The sequence below is a fragment of the Corythoichthys intestinalis genome, chromosome 7 (genome assembly GCF_030265065.1).
Source record: "Corythoichthys intestinalis isolate RoL2023-P3 chromosome 7, ASM3026506v1, whole genome shotgun sequence".
NCBI classification, from domain to species: domain Eukaryota; kingdom Metazoa; phylum Chordata; class Actinopteri; order Syngnathiformes; family Syngnathidae; genus Corythoichthys; species Corythoichthys intestinalis.
This window is the reverse complement of record NC_080401.1, coordinates 30,595,993-30,612,500: the sequence shown is the minus strand read 5'-3', so window position 1 is coordinate 30,612,500 and position 16,508 is coordinate 30,595,993. Positions and strand designations below refer to the sequence as shown.

General features: G+C 39.6%; 1 protein-coding gene across 1 annotated transcript in view; it reads left to right on the top strand.

The window, feature by feature from the left end:
• fryl (furry homolog, like) overlaps window positions 1–16,508 on the top strand; it is a 135,355-nt gene that overhangs the window by 7,691 nt on the left and 111,156 nt on the right. The window lies entirely within an intron of this gene.

Below are 16,508 nucleotides of genomic sequence, written 5' to 3'. Positions count from 1 at the left end.
TACAGACCGGATTCATATGCAGAGATTAGTGAATTGCAGAAAAAGGTTTGTTTTAATATGATACATTTTCACTGCCAGTCTCTCACAGTCAATATGGTCCTCTAGGTTGAAATTCATTGGATGTCTATCATTGTCAATGGCAACCAATGACTGAACATGACAAATTTAATGTTTTAAAGTGTTAATTTATTCATAATTTGTTTGACTTCCAAATTTGGCAAAACAACGAAGCGCAAATAGGTTAAATTTTCACCATGTTTCAATGATTCATAGAGGTGAAATGGCCATACCATTGCAGTGTGTTTTTCCTTTAATCTGGTAAGACATTAATGGCATTGAAGCGCACACAGTTGAAACATTTAGCTCTGTGAAATGTCCAGACTGTGAGCACTCACCCCACCTCTAAGCTGGCCTGCATGGATTAATAGCAAAGTCAGCACTACAGACGGAGCGTAAAAATCTCTTCAAACGCTCGCGTCAAATCAAAACACATACATTTTTGGTTTTGGCCGGCATTTTCTATGTGCCTTCTAACTTAACAATTAGAAACATCCTGCTCATGCATCTGTTGGTGGCGTTGCGCCACGGCAACTGCGTTGACACTGCTGTCGACTGAGCAAATATTTGGGCTGATGAAGGCCATTTAGCACCTGCTCTGATGGCCGTCACCTTTATTCAGCATACTGGTCACCTGTTTCAACATGGGCAGCAGCTTTTTATTCACGGTTTTTAAGTTTGATTTTGAGGCAGATGGATGATATCCAGATATACTACATCCAATATGAAATCGTAATGGTATATAAAGAGTTAAATTCTTTGTTACCAAAAGAATAACCTGTTCAATCAAACGGATTATCCCCAATAAAATGTTTTTTAATTTTGTTTAAAAAAAAAAAAAAAAAACGCGCTCTTGTGTATAAAAGCATAATAGAACATGAAATAACACGTAAAAAGTAATTAACTGTTTTGAAAAGAGTATTTACAGTTCGTTCTATTTTGTAGCGGTCATGGTTGAGTGTCTTAAAAGGTGTGGCTTTGTGTGTGACCTCAGGAGAGTTGCAGTCCTACAGGAGATCCTTGTACTTCTATTTAGGTCTTTGACTGTGAATGATGGCAATAGACATCCAGTCAATTAAGCTAAGGGGGATTGCAGTGAATGAACATGTTTCATCGCCATTGACAGTGATAGACGTCAGTTCATTTGAACTAGGAGGACCCCCAGTCCAAATAGACTGGATTCTGTCATGGTCAATGGCATCCACTGAGTTCATGAATTTACAGTGCTGCTCGAAAGTTTGTGAACCCCACAGCGATGGTCAGATTTTTTGTAAAAAAAACTAAAATAACCTTATTAAATGTTAAGTTATACCCAAATCCACAATACTGACATTCCAAATAATGGACTGAAACAAAAGAAATAGTTATATTGTCATTCTTTATTTAACAAAAGTGGTTGATTTAAGAAAAACTCAGATATCATGTGTGCAAAAGTATGTGAACCCCTTCAGTTAATAGGATATTGCGCCTCCTTTTGCAGAGATTACCTCAACCAAACGGTTTCTGTAGTGACTAATCAGCCTCTCACATCTACTTTGGGGGATTTTTGCCCATTCTTCCTTGCAGAACGCAGTCAGTTGAGAGAGGTTTGATGGGCGTCTGGCATGAACTGCTCGCTTCAGGTCCCGCCACAGCATTTCAATGGGATTTAGGTCAGGACTTTGACTGGGCCAGTCCAGAACACGAATCTTCTTCTTTTTCAGCCATTCCTTGGTTGTATTGCTGGAATGCTTTGGATAATTATCATGTTGCATGATCCACCTTCTGCCAAGCTTTAACTTCAAAACAGATGGCGTCAGGTTATGTTCTAGGATTTGACAATATTCCTCAGAATTCATGATTCCCTGGACTATGTGGAGTTGTCCAGGTCCTGAGGATGAAAAGCAAGCCCAGATCTTGACATTCCCACCTCCATGCTTCACTGTTGGGAGAAGGTTCTTTTGGTGGTATGCAGTGTTGACTTTTCGCCAGACATGGCGGTTTTGGTTGTGACCAAACAGTTCAATTTTGCACCTACATCAGTTGATGAAAACTCTTTTTAATTTAGTCTCGACAACACAACTGTTAAAAAAACAAAAAAAACTACTGAATTGATTGATTAGGAAATCAGGTTGAAATAATAGAAAATTCCAAAATGTTGAGGGGGTTCACAAACTTTTGAGCAGCACTGTATCATGTACTGATCGTACATGGTATCCCCTACAAAACTATTTTTGTTGCGTCAAGTTGTATACTTTGTGTAGCGTAAAAGTACTCAGAACTTTGTGAGCTCTCGACATGTTTATTTTTTCTTTCACCCAATTGCATAGAGCCGAGCAGGGGAGCTGGAAATAAACTATAATTGAGCCCTGCTGAGGAAGATTATCCCGAGCATCGGGAGCAAGGCTTTCGGATCATAATTGATGTTTGGGAAGGAACGCTCCCTCTTTTTTCTTTGCAAGAGAAACTGTAGAAGTCTAGGAGTGTTTTCACTGTATTGGGTTGCATTGCTACTGAATAAACCATTCCCGCATTTCAACGTGAGCTTGAAAGAAAAATTAAGCGGAATGTCTATGCGATAACGTCCCTGCACTTTGTTCATCCGGTCATGCTGCTGCCGAAGGACGTAGTGATTACACCCGGGCCTAGCCCTTCAGTTTTAGTTGGTTTTAGCCGCATATAAATAAGCCCTTACTGTATTGTTCAACACAATTTTTGAGTTTGTATAGCTGTTACAGCTTCCTATAGATGTAAAAATACCACTGCAGAAATGTGCAGCGTAACCTCAAAAGCTATAGGTCTTGCCTGAACCGCAGCTCTGCCTCGGTTTTGTTTGGAGTTTTTAACTTTGAACACATCTGGTTCAAACCTATGCAATGCAAATAAAGCCCCTTTCAGACTTATATCCCGTGAATTCCCGTGTATGGTGACGCAGAATTTACCATGGGCATGCATGGGCAGATGTCTTGGGTATAACCCGGGTCGGACACTTTCAGACTTGTCCTGTGTTAGCGACTCGGCGCTCTCTCTGCGGGGAGGGTGGGGGACAGGATTTTACAACCCGGACATTACGTCATTTTTGCTCGACATCAGCAACAAAATAAACCACACTTCCAACGATGGATGATGGACTGTGTCTTCCTTGGCTCTACGGTCCAGCAGCAATTTCATTTCGTTATGTTTGCTGTTTAATTTTGCGATCTCCAGGTTGCCATATTGATAATTGCAATGTTTGTTTACCGCTCTTAGTCTTACTGCGAAGAAAGAGGAAATTACAATCGACCCGCCATGATATTTACTTCATTAGCTTTCGCGCTGTGACCCAAGAAATAAATGGCTCCTTTCACAAGTGCAGCTTCCCGGGTTAGTCCCAGACATTTTACTAGGACGCGACCCAGTAAATGTCCGTGTCAGGTGACCTGGGATATTGCTTTCAGACATAAGGGCTCTAGCCATATAAATCCCAGGCATAGACTTCGTAATATTTTGTAATCGTGGGGCCGATTAATAGGGGGCCTATCTCCGTCAAAGCTGACAGTGGAAACGCAAACAAAGAACTTTTTACGTTGAAAATTCTTGTGGATAAATGGTTAATTAAATACCTGAATTCTTTATAGATATGAACTTAAAACAGTCTCGATTCTTGGTTAAAAGCAAAAAACGGGCAGTTAGCATTTATTTTACATAAATATTGCAAATTTCTCCCATTGATTTTTTTTCACAACGTTACAAAATGCATGCATTGTACAAAAAATATAATAATTATCTTGAATCCTCGAACAAATAACTCCTGAGACCATCCTTCCTGTTTGTATGCGGTACAGCTTTCGTATTTTTTCAACCTAAATCTGACGTTGGATGGAGTGTGGGACGGCCCCCTACTTGAAGGTGTGGCGCTGTGTCTGGGGAATGTGTCCCATTAACATCATTATGAAGTCTATGTCCCGGGATTTAAACTGAGTTCAGTATGTCTGAAAGGGGCTTAAATCTGCATAAGTGTGACAAACAGTATTGATGTGTCTTAATTAAGGGTGTAACGGTTTATGTGTATGTATTGAATGTTCGTTTAATTTGAGTGGTGTTGTAATGGTTTAAGTGTTTGCATTTAGTTTGATTGAGTTGGGTGTATATACTGCCCTCTAGTGGCAACAGTGAATATGCCATAACTCGTCTAACATGGCTGAATCCCGCTGCTCCCTGTTAGGACCGACATAAACTAAGTTTCTGTTTGAGCTAATATGTTTGTTTATGTATTCAATATGTACTTTAGAAGTATATTTATCTTTTTTTTAGGGCTGTCAAAATTATTGTGTTAACGAGCGGTAATTAATTTAAAAAATTAATCCCGTTAAAATATTTGACGCAATTAACGCTCAAATGCCCCGTTCAAACAGATTAAACTGAGAGCACAGTGAAAGGTGTACTTGCTGTGTTTTTCGGAGTTTTGCCGCCCTCTGCTGGCGCTTGGGTGCGACTGATTTTATAGGCTTCAGCACCCATGAGCATTGTGTAAGTAATTATTGACATCAACAATGGCGGGCTACTAGTTTATTTTTTGATTGAAAATTTTACAAATTTTATTAAAACGAAAACATGAAGAGGGGTTTTGATATAAATTTTCTATAACTTGTCTTTTAAGAACTACAAGTCTTTCTATCCGTGGATCGCTTTAACAGAATGTTAATAATGGTAATGCCATCTTGTTGATTTATTGTTATAATAAAGAAATACAGTACTTATGTACCGTATGTTGAATGTATATATCCGTCTTGTGTCTTATCTTTCCATTCCAACAATAATTTACAGAAAAATATGGCATATTTTATAGATGGTTTGAATTGCGATTAATTACGATGAATTAATTTTTAAGCTGTAATTAACTCGATTAAAAATTTTAATCATTTGACACCCCTACTTTTTTTTGTGGTAAGATGTGTTTGAACCATTTGTTAAGTGCATTGTTTTTAAAAAAAATAAAATAAAAATAAAAATTTAGCATTTTGTAGCTTTTAAGCCAGCGGAATTTTGCTGTGAATGTTAGCCAATTGTTCTTTTGTTGTACTGAAATCCTCATTTATTTATTTATTTATTTGTATCGTTTGAAGCTAATCTCAGGTATTTTAATGTATTTGTGTGTATTCGTGTGAAATGAAATTTTGAGATTTAATGCTCTTTTGTAAGTGTAATCTTAGCAAGCCAAAATAAATATTATTGCAAGCATAAAGACTTGATTTGCTTTACATATCCTAAAATTGATTCTGCAATGCATTAAATAACATTTAGCGTAACATTGCCTTCTTTCATCGGCTGAATGTAAGCAGAGCTGTATGCACGCCAGCCAAAGTGGGCAAAGCTCATGTGCATTAATTTACAAGTGACAAGACTGTGGGTATAATGAAGGCAGAAGTGCACACAAGCAGTTGTGGGAGAGAAGGTTTGAGGTTAACGGAAGAAATTGGCAATTGGTAACTGGCATTTTTTGTTAAAAACAAGTTACATGGCCAAAATCCATCCCTTGTTAGTGAAAACACGGCTGTTATTTCATTTAGCACCGTGCGTAACCCCTGCAAGATGAAATTGATGGTGTTTCTACCCAAAAGACTGTGACTCTCTGCCTTAGAGAGAGTCTGTTTCAACGCAGGCAGGCTGTTGCTAGTTTTCAGCTGAAAAACATTTGGTTCTGGGTTCAAACGGGTGTCATGATTCTATCTTCTGACACCACAATACTGAATCGTTACTCCAAGTTTCGCGATTTCGGTTTTAATACGCGTATCGTGACCGGCTTAATGCCTGGGAGTAAAAAAAAAATTCAGCCTGCAGAATCAGGAATTGCTCTCCTCAGAATTCAAGATTGTTCTCCACGGAATCAACACTTTTTTGCTGCTGATTCCTGGGGGCGACTAATGAAAGAACAGATTAAGATAGAAGCCAATGTGTTTTTCCTGGTGAAATAAGTAGTCATATTTTTACATAACATAACCGTCTACTGGTCGAAAACTGCTGGAAATACGGAGATCTGCTTTGAAAACACATGGCACTGAATGAGCTCTAGTGCAGTCCACAATGTAAACGCACAGTTATGTGATAACAAATATGAAATTTTCCAATAAACTATAGCGATAGTTTTTTTTTTTGTATTGTATAAAGTAAAAATTCATCCAAAAAGTAAAAATGTTCCTGAGACCTCTGTCCTCTTCAGTGCTTCCCCATTGCTTTGCACTTAAGCAAATTGAAGGTCATATCATTTGAGGTCGAGCTAATGATTGATTAGATACTTTTCGTTCCACTGACCTTTAGCCACCCCTGTCCTGTAATCCCCTAACAGTTGTAGTGGTGCCCAAACACCGTTCAAAGTCATTCATCCGGTTGATGAGTGGAGGACATGGTTAAATATTTTCATGGACATCAGAGAGAGGCTTTGAATGTGATAGCTTTACTCTGACTCACTTTTTGGTCTGAAGTGACTGCATCGTAGCAAGAAGTCTCGTAATGGGTAACTAAAAGGTCTCTCAGTGTGCGAAAGCAGCACATTATGCTTTTTTTTTGTGGTTGAGGCATGGCACGTCACTGTCATGGGACTTCTAGGCCATAGATGTGTTTTTTTTGTAGATATCATTGCACCGGTGACCTTATTCTCACATCCTTTTACTCAGTTCTGTGGGAGAAGTTCTCACATACGAACAACTACTGTCTGTCTGGCTGCCAGGTGACTCAGTGACTGGCCTTCCTTTGCATCTTGATAATGGTTAACCGTAGCTGTTGACTAATACCGTATAAAACCTGAAGGTGGTGTTTATTTGGCAAAAATGAAGAAGTCTACCGTAGTAGAAAATGACAAGTGAATGAGTAAAGTGAAAGTACTGTACTAGGTCTAGTATCCTAAATTGGCTTAACAGAGTAGCTTGAAATATATTATAAAAATCTTGGCAATAAAGACAAAATCCTGCGAAAAATTACGTGGTAAAAATGTCATAAACTTGGATAAAACTATAAGCAATATCTGACCAAAAGATGACAAAAAATTGGAAATGTTGTGTTTCAAAAAAGAACAAACTAAATCTACAAAAATGCTGAATAAAAAATGACACATTGCGCAAACAGATGAAAAACGCTTTCTTTGACTGACATGAACCCAGACAGTAAAAAAATAAAAAAAATAAAAAAATACAGGGGGGAAAAAAAATTAGGGCAGAATATCAGGCCACATCTGAAAAATCTAACACAAACTCGCACAAATTAAATAAAATTTACAAAATGACAAAAAACACTTGCAAAATGTAGTGGTACCTCTACATACGAAATTAACTCATTCCAGGACCTTGTTTCTAAGTCGAAATGTTAGTATGTCAAGCAGGATTTTCCCATAAGAAGACATAATTCCATTAATTCGTTCCGCAGCCCGAAAAGTTACACTAAATCCTTAATAAATACTGCTGTTACTATTGCAAATAGCACTTTCAAAGAGCAAAACAAATGCATTATGAATAAAAATCGGAATAATAGTAATAATAATAATACCTGTAATAATGTAGCAAATCGGGTTCTAGTGTGGCAGATGTATTTTGCGAGTAGCTGAACGCACCGCGGACCAGACGCCAGAGTGAGGGAAAGTGCTGTTGAGATATTACTTTCTCTTTTAACATCCTGTTGTTGCTGGCTGGCGTCAATTTTCGGCGGACAATTGGCGTGTTGTGTTGCACAAGTTCTGAAATAAATGATTAAAAACCTGACGAAGCTGGCGATATTTTTGGCGATGGTGCCACAATTATAATTGTCACTTGGGCTGAACAATATAGGAAAAAACTTACAACGCGACTTTTTGGGGGTTTGCGATATATTGCGATATACACTCACCGGCCACTTTATTAGATACACCTGTCCAACTGCTTGTTAACACTTAATTTCTAATCAGCTAATCACATGGCGGCGACTCAGTGCATTTAGGCATGTAGACATGGTTTCAGACAATCTCTTGCAGTTCAAACTGAGCATCAGTATGGGGAAGAAAGGTGATTTGAGGGACTTTGAACGTGGCATGGTTGTTGGTGCCAGAAGGGGCTGGTCTGAGTATTTCAGAAACTGCTGATCTACTGGGATTTAAACGCACAACCATCTCTAGGGTTTACAGCGAATGGTCCGAAAAAGAAAAAATATCCAGTGAGCGGCAGTTCTGTGGGCGGAAATGCCTTGTTGATGCCAGGGGTCAGAGGAGAATGGCCAGACTGGTTCGAGCTGATAGAAAGGCAACAGTGACTCAAATAACCACCCGTTACAACCAAGGTAGGCAGAAGAGCATCTCTGAACGCACAGTACGTCGAACTTTGAGGCAGATGGGCTACAGCAGCAGAAGACCACGCCGGTGCCACTCCTTTCAGCCAAGAACAGGAAACTGAGGCTACAATTTGCACAAGCTCATCGAAATTGGACAATAGAAGATTGGAAAAACGTTGCCTGGTCTGATGAGTCTCGATTTCTGCTGCGACATTCGGATGGTTGGGTCAGAATTTGGCGTCAACAAAATGAAAGCATGGATCCATCCTGCCTTGTATCAACGGTTCAGGCTGGTGGTGGTGGTGGTGGTGTAATTTTGTGGGGAATACTTTCTTGGCACTCTTTGGGCCCCTTGGTACCAATTGAGCATCGTTGGAACGCCACAGCCTACCTGAGTATTTTTGCTGACCATGTCCATCCCTTTATGACCACAATGTACCCAACTTCTGATGGTTACTTTCAGCAGGATAATGCACCATGTCATAAAGCTGGAATCATCTCAGACTGGTTTCTTGAACATGACAATGAGTTCACTGTACTCAAATGGCCTGCACAGTCACCAGATCTCAATCCAATAGAGCATCTTTGGGATGTGGTGGAATGGGAGATTCGCATCATGGATGTGCAGCCGACAAATCTGCACCAACTGTGTGATGCCATCATGTCAATATGGACCAAACTCTCTGAGGAATGCTTCCAGCACCTTGTTGAATCTATGCCAGGAAGAATTGAGGCATTTCTGAAGGCAAAAGTGGGTCCAACCCGTTACTAGCATGGTGTACCTAATAAAGTGGCCGGTGAGTGAATATTGCAATATCAAAATTAGAATAATTTTCACCAGATGACTTGAATAGCTTTGTTTGGGAAGACATTGATTGACTCACCGTGACCACATTGTATTCATATAACACAGTTTACTCCAGGCTAAGGGGATTCATCTACGAATTAGGAAGAGGCACAGTGGGGAGAAGAAGTATTTGATACCCATTTTCCCATTGACAGTGTATCAAATACTTGTTCTCCCCACTGTATATATATCAAGGAGGCCATGTCTCTGCACAATTGCTCTGCACACTTGATTTTATGAAGCAAAACAAAAATTTACATGCCCCCCCCCCCCCCCCCCCCCCAAAAAAAACAATTGCACCTCCTGCGATAGGACTATTGCGCATGCACATATCGTGATGGCGATCTTCAAACAATATATTGCGCAGGCCTTATTGTCACCTTAATTTATAAAGACTGGTGAACGGAGGTCTGAGGAGTATTGTCAAGCAATTTACAGACGTGCACCCCACGCATCAATGGTAAGCCTCACCTTTTTTGTTTTTTCACCGCCTGCTTTAACATTCTTGGAACTAGAGGCTTTCCGAATTTCCGATTCTTATATTATTCGTGATTCGGCTGTGGACGATTCGAGAAGGATTCACAAACATCCAAATTCCGATTATTGAAATATGTCAAGTAAAGCGAAACTAACAGCGTGGTCTTCGGGTGGCAATGAGGAATGAACCGAGAGTAAAATTCATGCTTGTCATTACCCAGGTAATGACAATGCTCAACTCACAGCTCTGGCTCAACTGATGCAGCTAGATAAAAAACAAAACAATAATACCTGACTGCTGCCAACAGCCGCTACAAACTACGTCCACATAATGCTATAGTAGATATCACATTTATAAAGAACTAGACAGGGATTCCCCTATATTCAACAGATTGTGGCGCACCGCCACACTAAAATGAAAGCCGCCACGCCTGGCAAATGAGATGTATTTTATTTATTTATTTAAATAAAAAAAATTTTTTTAAGGCCGCTTCAAACTAGCGGCAGCCGAGTGGGAGGAGTTCAGCGGACACCTATTCATTGTGTATTGTAGCCTAATGTTCGTAACTATGCAGGCCCCCCCTTAAGAGACGCAAGGGGAACGAGTAGGAAGAATGGGAGAACGAGCGAGATAGCGAGAGATAGCGGTCGCATGTTGTAGCAGCCCGCTGTTATTTTGTTATTGTTTTTCTTTATTATTGTTACCACAATAAAGTGGGTAAGCAAATACAGACTTCTCTCCTTCTTGCCCATATCCGGGGCATTACAATAATTTGGATCGGACTTTTCGGCGAAAGTGAGCGGTGGACGGCCGTCTTGGACGGAAAGCAAACTTTGACTAACTTGCGCTGAGAGACTGCGGAGAGGCGGGGCCCAAAATAAAGCCTTGCTCTATTTTCAGAGCGTTGGTCACTGTAAACGATTTATCAGTTCAAGCAGAGTAAAATGATACATATTCACGGTACAAGAACGTCGTTTCTGTGTCCATCGATTGGTAAGAAAAGGCTGTATGTACGAGTGACGTGTGGGCGCTCCCGTCAGGGGGGACATTTCACGTGGAGTGGCTATTTTTCGGCACAACACCGGCGCGCCAACTTCAGACAATTACGGCTGACGAAACTTTGATAAATGCGGCCCCCCACCCAAATTTCGCGAGCTCTGGGACACTCGAAAAATGACTCTCATACCTCTCCTTGCTAAGTTAATGGTACCTCGACGTGCCTTTGTGTGGAAATTTAGTTTACGAACAACGGGGAAAAAACTATTCACCTTTTCACCGAATCAAGTAAAACTCTTTACACGGCTATTAGAATTCCCCCAGTGCTCTAAATGGGTCAGTTAACAGAAGGACTGTTATTGTTGTGGTAATGTAGTACTTATGAGGGTCAAATAAAAGGAAAAAGGAGGACTACGACGGTGGTCTGCAACCCCCGGCTCTCGGGCCGCATGCGGCTCTTTAGCGATGCTTCGGAGCTTTTTTTTTTTTTTTTTTAATGGAAAAAGATGGGGGAGGGAAATATATTTTTTTGTTTTAATAGGATTTCTAGGAGGACAAACATGACACAAACATTCTTTCAATTCATTAATATTGTAATGAAGTTAAACTTGTGGTGGCATAGTACAACAGAGTAGTCACGTGGTGCGTCATTCTCTATAGGATCCACTGCAGGGAAAACAAACATTTAATCATGAAGGCTAATTACGTATTTCTATAGTAGGCTAATATAGCTAGTATCGATAATTATAAGGCTTGTAAAAGGCTTTTAATTTTTTGTGGCTCCAGACATACTGTATCAGTTTTTTTTGTGTTTTTTTGGGGGTCAAATATGGCTCTTTCAACAGTTTGGGTTGCCAACCCTGAGTCACTACGAGATGTAAGTCGTACTATTGCCACGAGAAAAAAAGTCGCATTAGTACATCGGGTAACGTAGCTGTAATCAGCTACGCATTTTACATACATGTACTGTAGCTGAGAGGTACAACATTAGCCTGGCTAATGAAATATTTCAAATATATCTTTGTTATGGTTCTTCTTGGGGGAAAAAATGAAGAAAAAAAAATTCGCTGTGGCACGACATGGTGAGGCTGTCCGACTCCGATGCAGCCCACCACCACAGCTTCAAAAAATCCTAGGGGAAACACTGCTAGATGCAAATGACAGACTCTGCGGCGTTCGCAGCACATGTATAGAAAACTAGAAATGACAGACTTGCCGGTGTTCTGTCAAAATTTGCTCCCTTAGAAAATTTTGCTCCCAAAGCTTTTGTGGTGGTGAATAAGCCCTCTTTTACATTCAGTTGGACTCTCAATGTTATGCAAAGGTGCCAAATAAATTAGTTACATCATAAACATGCATGTTCAACATGAAAATGGCATAAATTAATGCTTATTGACACGGCGAAGTCGTTAACAGTGAGAGAGCGGGGTTCAGTTGTTGTGTGCAGCTAACATGGTAGGATGTGTCTGAGGTGAACTTATGTACATGTTCTTCCATGATCAAACTTAAGTAAATATTCCTTTCTTTAAAGAAAGTTTGTAGTGTTTCCTTTGGAATCGCTGCATTCGCGGCCATGTTTAATATTACGTGCATGAGAAGAACCGCAAAGTTGCAATTTTTCATGGGTTGAAAAATTTGTCACCACCGGCGTTAGTAAACAGCCGCCTGCGTTAGTGAAAAGCCGCCATCTTAAACTTATCTGGAAGGCTGTTGTAGCAAACCTTCCAAGTGGACCTCATGAACATTTTATCTAAAATACTCCTAAATCAGCAAAATCTTGACTTGGATCTATCTTTAAAACAGTTTTAAAACTTTCACATTTCGAAAGTAGACAGAAGGGAAATTATGGAATAACGGGAGCAATTTTAACAACTTTCACGGTTGATTCATAACATTGAATTCATTGAATGTAGTCTAAAGCTGCTCATACAGAATGGGGACTTGAGTATTTTATTTACTGTTTTGAACTGTTAACTTGATACTGAAATAGTTGTTTAAGCCTGAGAGGCTTTTTGTACAATTTTTGTAAGTAATGTACGAAACATAAAAAGTATCTAATGGCTTGGGGGGTAGGGTGGGGTCATCAATAATCGATTTATAATCGAATCGTAGCCTCTGAATCGTAATCGAATCGTTAGGTGCCCAAAGATTCCGACCTTTACTTGGAACTAGAGCTGAAACGAATACTCGAGCAACTCGAGTAACTCGAGTTTAAAAACTGATCCGAGTAATTTTATTCACCTCGAGTAATCGTTTATTTTGACAGCTCTAAGCATCACGTTTTGCTCGGACTACTTTTAATGCGGGACAACGCGCTGATGTCACGTGCGTAGAGGAAGAAGCAAAAAAAAAAACTTACTGCAGCCGACAACCGCTACAAACGACGCCGACGTTGCTAAATACTAGCCCGCTCATGCTACGTTAGTTGCAGGTGGCGTCCAGTGAGTCTCATAGAGATCACATGTATGTTGAACTAGATGCGCAATGACAGACTAGGCCGCGTCTGGGCAGCGTTAGCAAACAGCCGCCATCTTAAAGCAGTAGAGCGCTAAGCGCTAATAAAGAGCGCTAAACGCTAATATACTGTATAAGATTAACGTTACTGTCACTACTAGCTCACCTTACGTTAGCACTGCGGAGGGCTAGGTTTCAATTAATTAAGACCGCTTTCGATGCGTGGCTAACGTGTCTTACATACAGGCTATAACATAACATAGCGTTGTGGAGTGATGAGCATGTCAAATAAAAACTCAATAATGCTAACTATCAATTTTAGCTCAGTAATCATTGCTGGATAAAACACCAAGTAGCACTAGTCCCTGATGTGCTCCAATACAGCCTGTATCATACATTTATTTTGAACAGTGCAAAAACTTAAATCCTATCAGGACTTACAGTTTAGACTAACTTAAAACTTAACTAGAACTTAAAAATGGCTTGACACAAATAGAAATTTAATTGAAAAACGTAGGAAAAAATCCTAACTTTTAAGTGATGTGTGTTATCAAGCGTAAAGGCATTTTTAGGTGTGTTTATATATATATATATATATAAAAATAAGATCTAAAGTTTTTTTGAGTGAAAGCAGTGAATTAGTCATTTTTTAAAATTCTAGTTACATCTGAGATGCAATTGTTGGCTGTTTTCAACAATATACATCAAAAATAAAGACATTGATTGACTGAAAATGATAAAATGTCTTGTTTTCTCATGTATATCTATAATTGCTCTTCACCTAAAAATATATTTGTTTTATCCGATTACTCGATTAATCGATAGAATTTTCAGTCGATTACTCGATTACTAAAATATTCGATAGCTGCAGCCCTACTTGGAACCCATGTTGATTTCTCTCACAATAAAATCCAACGTGTGTCCGTCCTGCGGGAAAACTATGACATTGCGACGCTGTCATAAATCGTTGTATTTCGAGCATTTCGTCGGATGTAGAAACAAATGGGTCAAATTTTATGTCGGATGTCGAAAACATCATGTGTCGAAGCGATCGTATGTCGAGGTACCACTGTATTACCAAACAAAAAATCATTACCATATTCTATATAAAATGTTAAAAATAAACCTAAAAAAAAAACCTGACAAACTGGCAAGAGTGTCACACCACACTACGGCTCACTCTGTGTTTTTATGAAACCTGCATAATATAATGGCCATAGTGGTAACAGAACTCCGTGGTAAACTGAGAACCCCGTAAATCACAACCTCAGGTAAGTTCTGCTGTGGAGGTTACACGTTGGTTGATATTAGCGCACTGAATTTAATGACTTTATTTATTTTTTAATCAGCCTCGCTGATGCTAAACTAGGAGGAAAGTACTTTTAGGACGCTGGGGATAAGTTATGTAACGGCTTGATGTCGAAGGGTAATCTTCAGATTATTCCGCCGCTTCGGGAGTAGGTTTTAATCCGGTGCCGGCCTAAAGCTAAGCAGAGCACGACCAAACTATCCATTTGCCAAGAGAATGGAGTGATCGTTAGTCAATCGCAGGGTGCATATAGGCAGAGGAAGAGAGAAGAGAACAATTATGAGACTGTGCTAAATGTGTAATGCGGAATTTTCACACGTAAGAGGTTTAAATTTGGAGAAGCCTCCGCTTTTGTGGTCACGACGTCCGTTGTACGTGTGAAACATGTCGTTTCATGGCGTGTGTTGTCGTTGAGGTTTTCGTAGCGGCTGTGAACTAAGTACTGTGGGAACCAAGCGAACTGGGCGTAGGTATTAATCTCTTTGTTTGTTTGGGCCGATTGTAAAAAGTGCTAAGTTGGCTTTTCTTCCTTGCCTTTTGTTTTTCATCCCTCAAAGCTTGTGTAGCTTTTCATTGTGTCGCAACAACACTGGACAGATGACCGATGTGTTTCACAAAGTCATGCACTGGCAGTAGTTCTTCTAATAGGGGCTCTGATAAATGCCGTGCTTCAGTTAATCACCGCCTGCGTCATCTGCTCCTGTTTCGCAGGAAACATCTTGACTGCGAAAGTATTTGAACATTAACCTGACTCAATTACAATACACACTGTATTGAAACATATGTGAAATACAGTGGTACCTTGTCTGAGTACCTGGCAAAGAGTAGATAAAAAGATGACAAAATAACTTTGACATAGGCAGATTAGGGTATTACAAAAACTTGATTAAACTTGAAAAGTATACCACAAAAACTTACAAATGTACAAATATCTCCAAAACTGTTCGAAACACAAAATGAGTATTGCGGATTTCTGGAGAAATTTGTCCAAAAGAACATATCACCAAACTTGCACAAAAATTCAGCAACACCTGCAGGAAACCTAAAAAATGCATAATCTGGATAAAAATATAGCTGTAAAAATATGACTAAGTGTGTACAAAAATTTGGCAACACATGGTAGAAAATTAGAAAAATGTACAAAATCTGAAGAAAATGTACAAAACAAAACAAAGGAATAAATTGGTAAAAAAATAAAAACATCTAGCAAAAGCTAACGAACATAGCAAACATTGCAAAAGCATATACTGTAAATGACCAAAACTTGCAGAAAGATTACAAAAATGGGGGGGACCCTGACAGGAGAATTGTGGTGAAATTCTGAACAAAAGAATAGTCAAAAACAGACAATAATGTGACAAAATGTATGGAATATACTGTAGTTATCAGGCAACACCTGATGAACTTGGGAAAATTTACTCTTTCAGTGTAATTGACAAAAATAGACATCAGTCATGTGGCTCTTTTCATCCTACTAATGGATGTCTATTGTCGTCAGTGGCAGACAATGTGGTAATAATGGTGAAAATCAAACAAAAAGCGAAAAACTGACAAAAAGCTGACAAATATTAAAATGTGACAAAATCATTACAAAACAAAAACAGAAAACCTTAGAAAAGGAAAACAATTGCAAACAAAATGAAGCCATTTATTTACAAATACTATTTTTACCATTTTATACTATTTTCTTTCTTGACTGGCATAGAAAAGAGTTTTGATGAAGGGTCCCGTCCGTCCGGTCAGGTCACATTCTTCAGCCAAGCAAGTTCCCCCCACGGGTCGCCTCACGGCTGTCGTTCTGGCCTGTGACCAAACCAGCCGGACTTCTTTGTCTGCGCGTCTAGAACTTGAACATAGCCTTGCTTGTTCTTGCTCGCTGCGAGTCCCCTACTTGTAAGGCTGCCACACATCTCTGAAAAGTCCAAACGGACAAAACAAAGTGGCAGTGAGCATTTTTGCGACCGCAAGAACAAAGACTGGCTTCCTCATGCGCTGAAGGTCCAAGGGACCAACTGCTGGACGCCAAATGCGGCCCTCAGAAAGTGAGATTTGTTTTCTCCTTATGAATGCCCTTTCAGAAAATACAGTGCTTAGTGCATTTAGTACACCCCCATTTA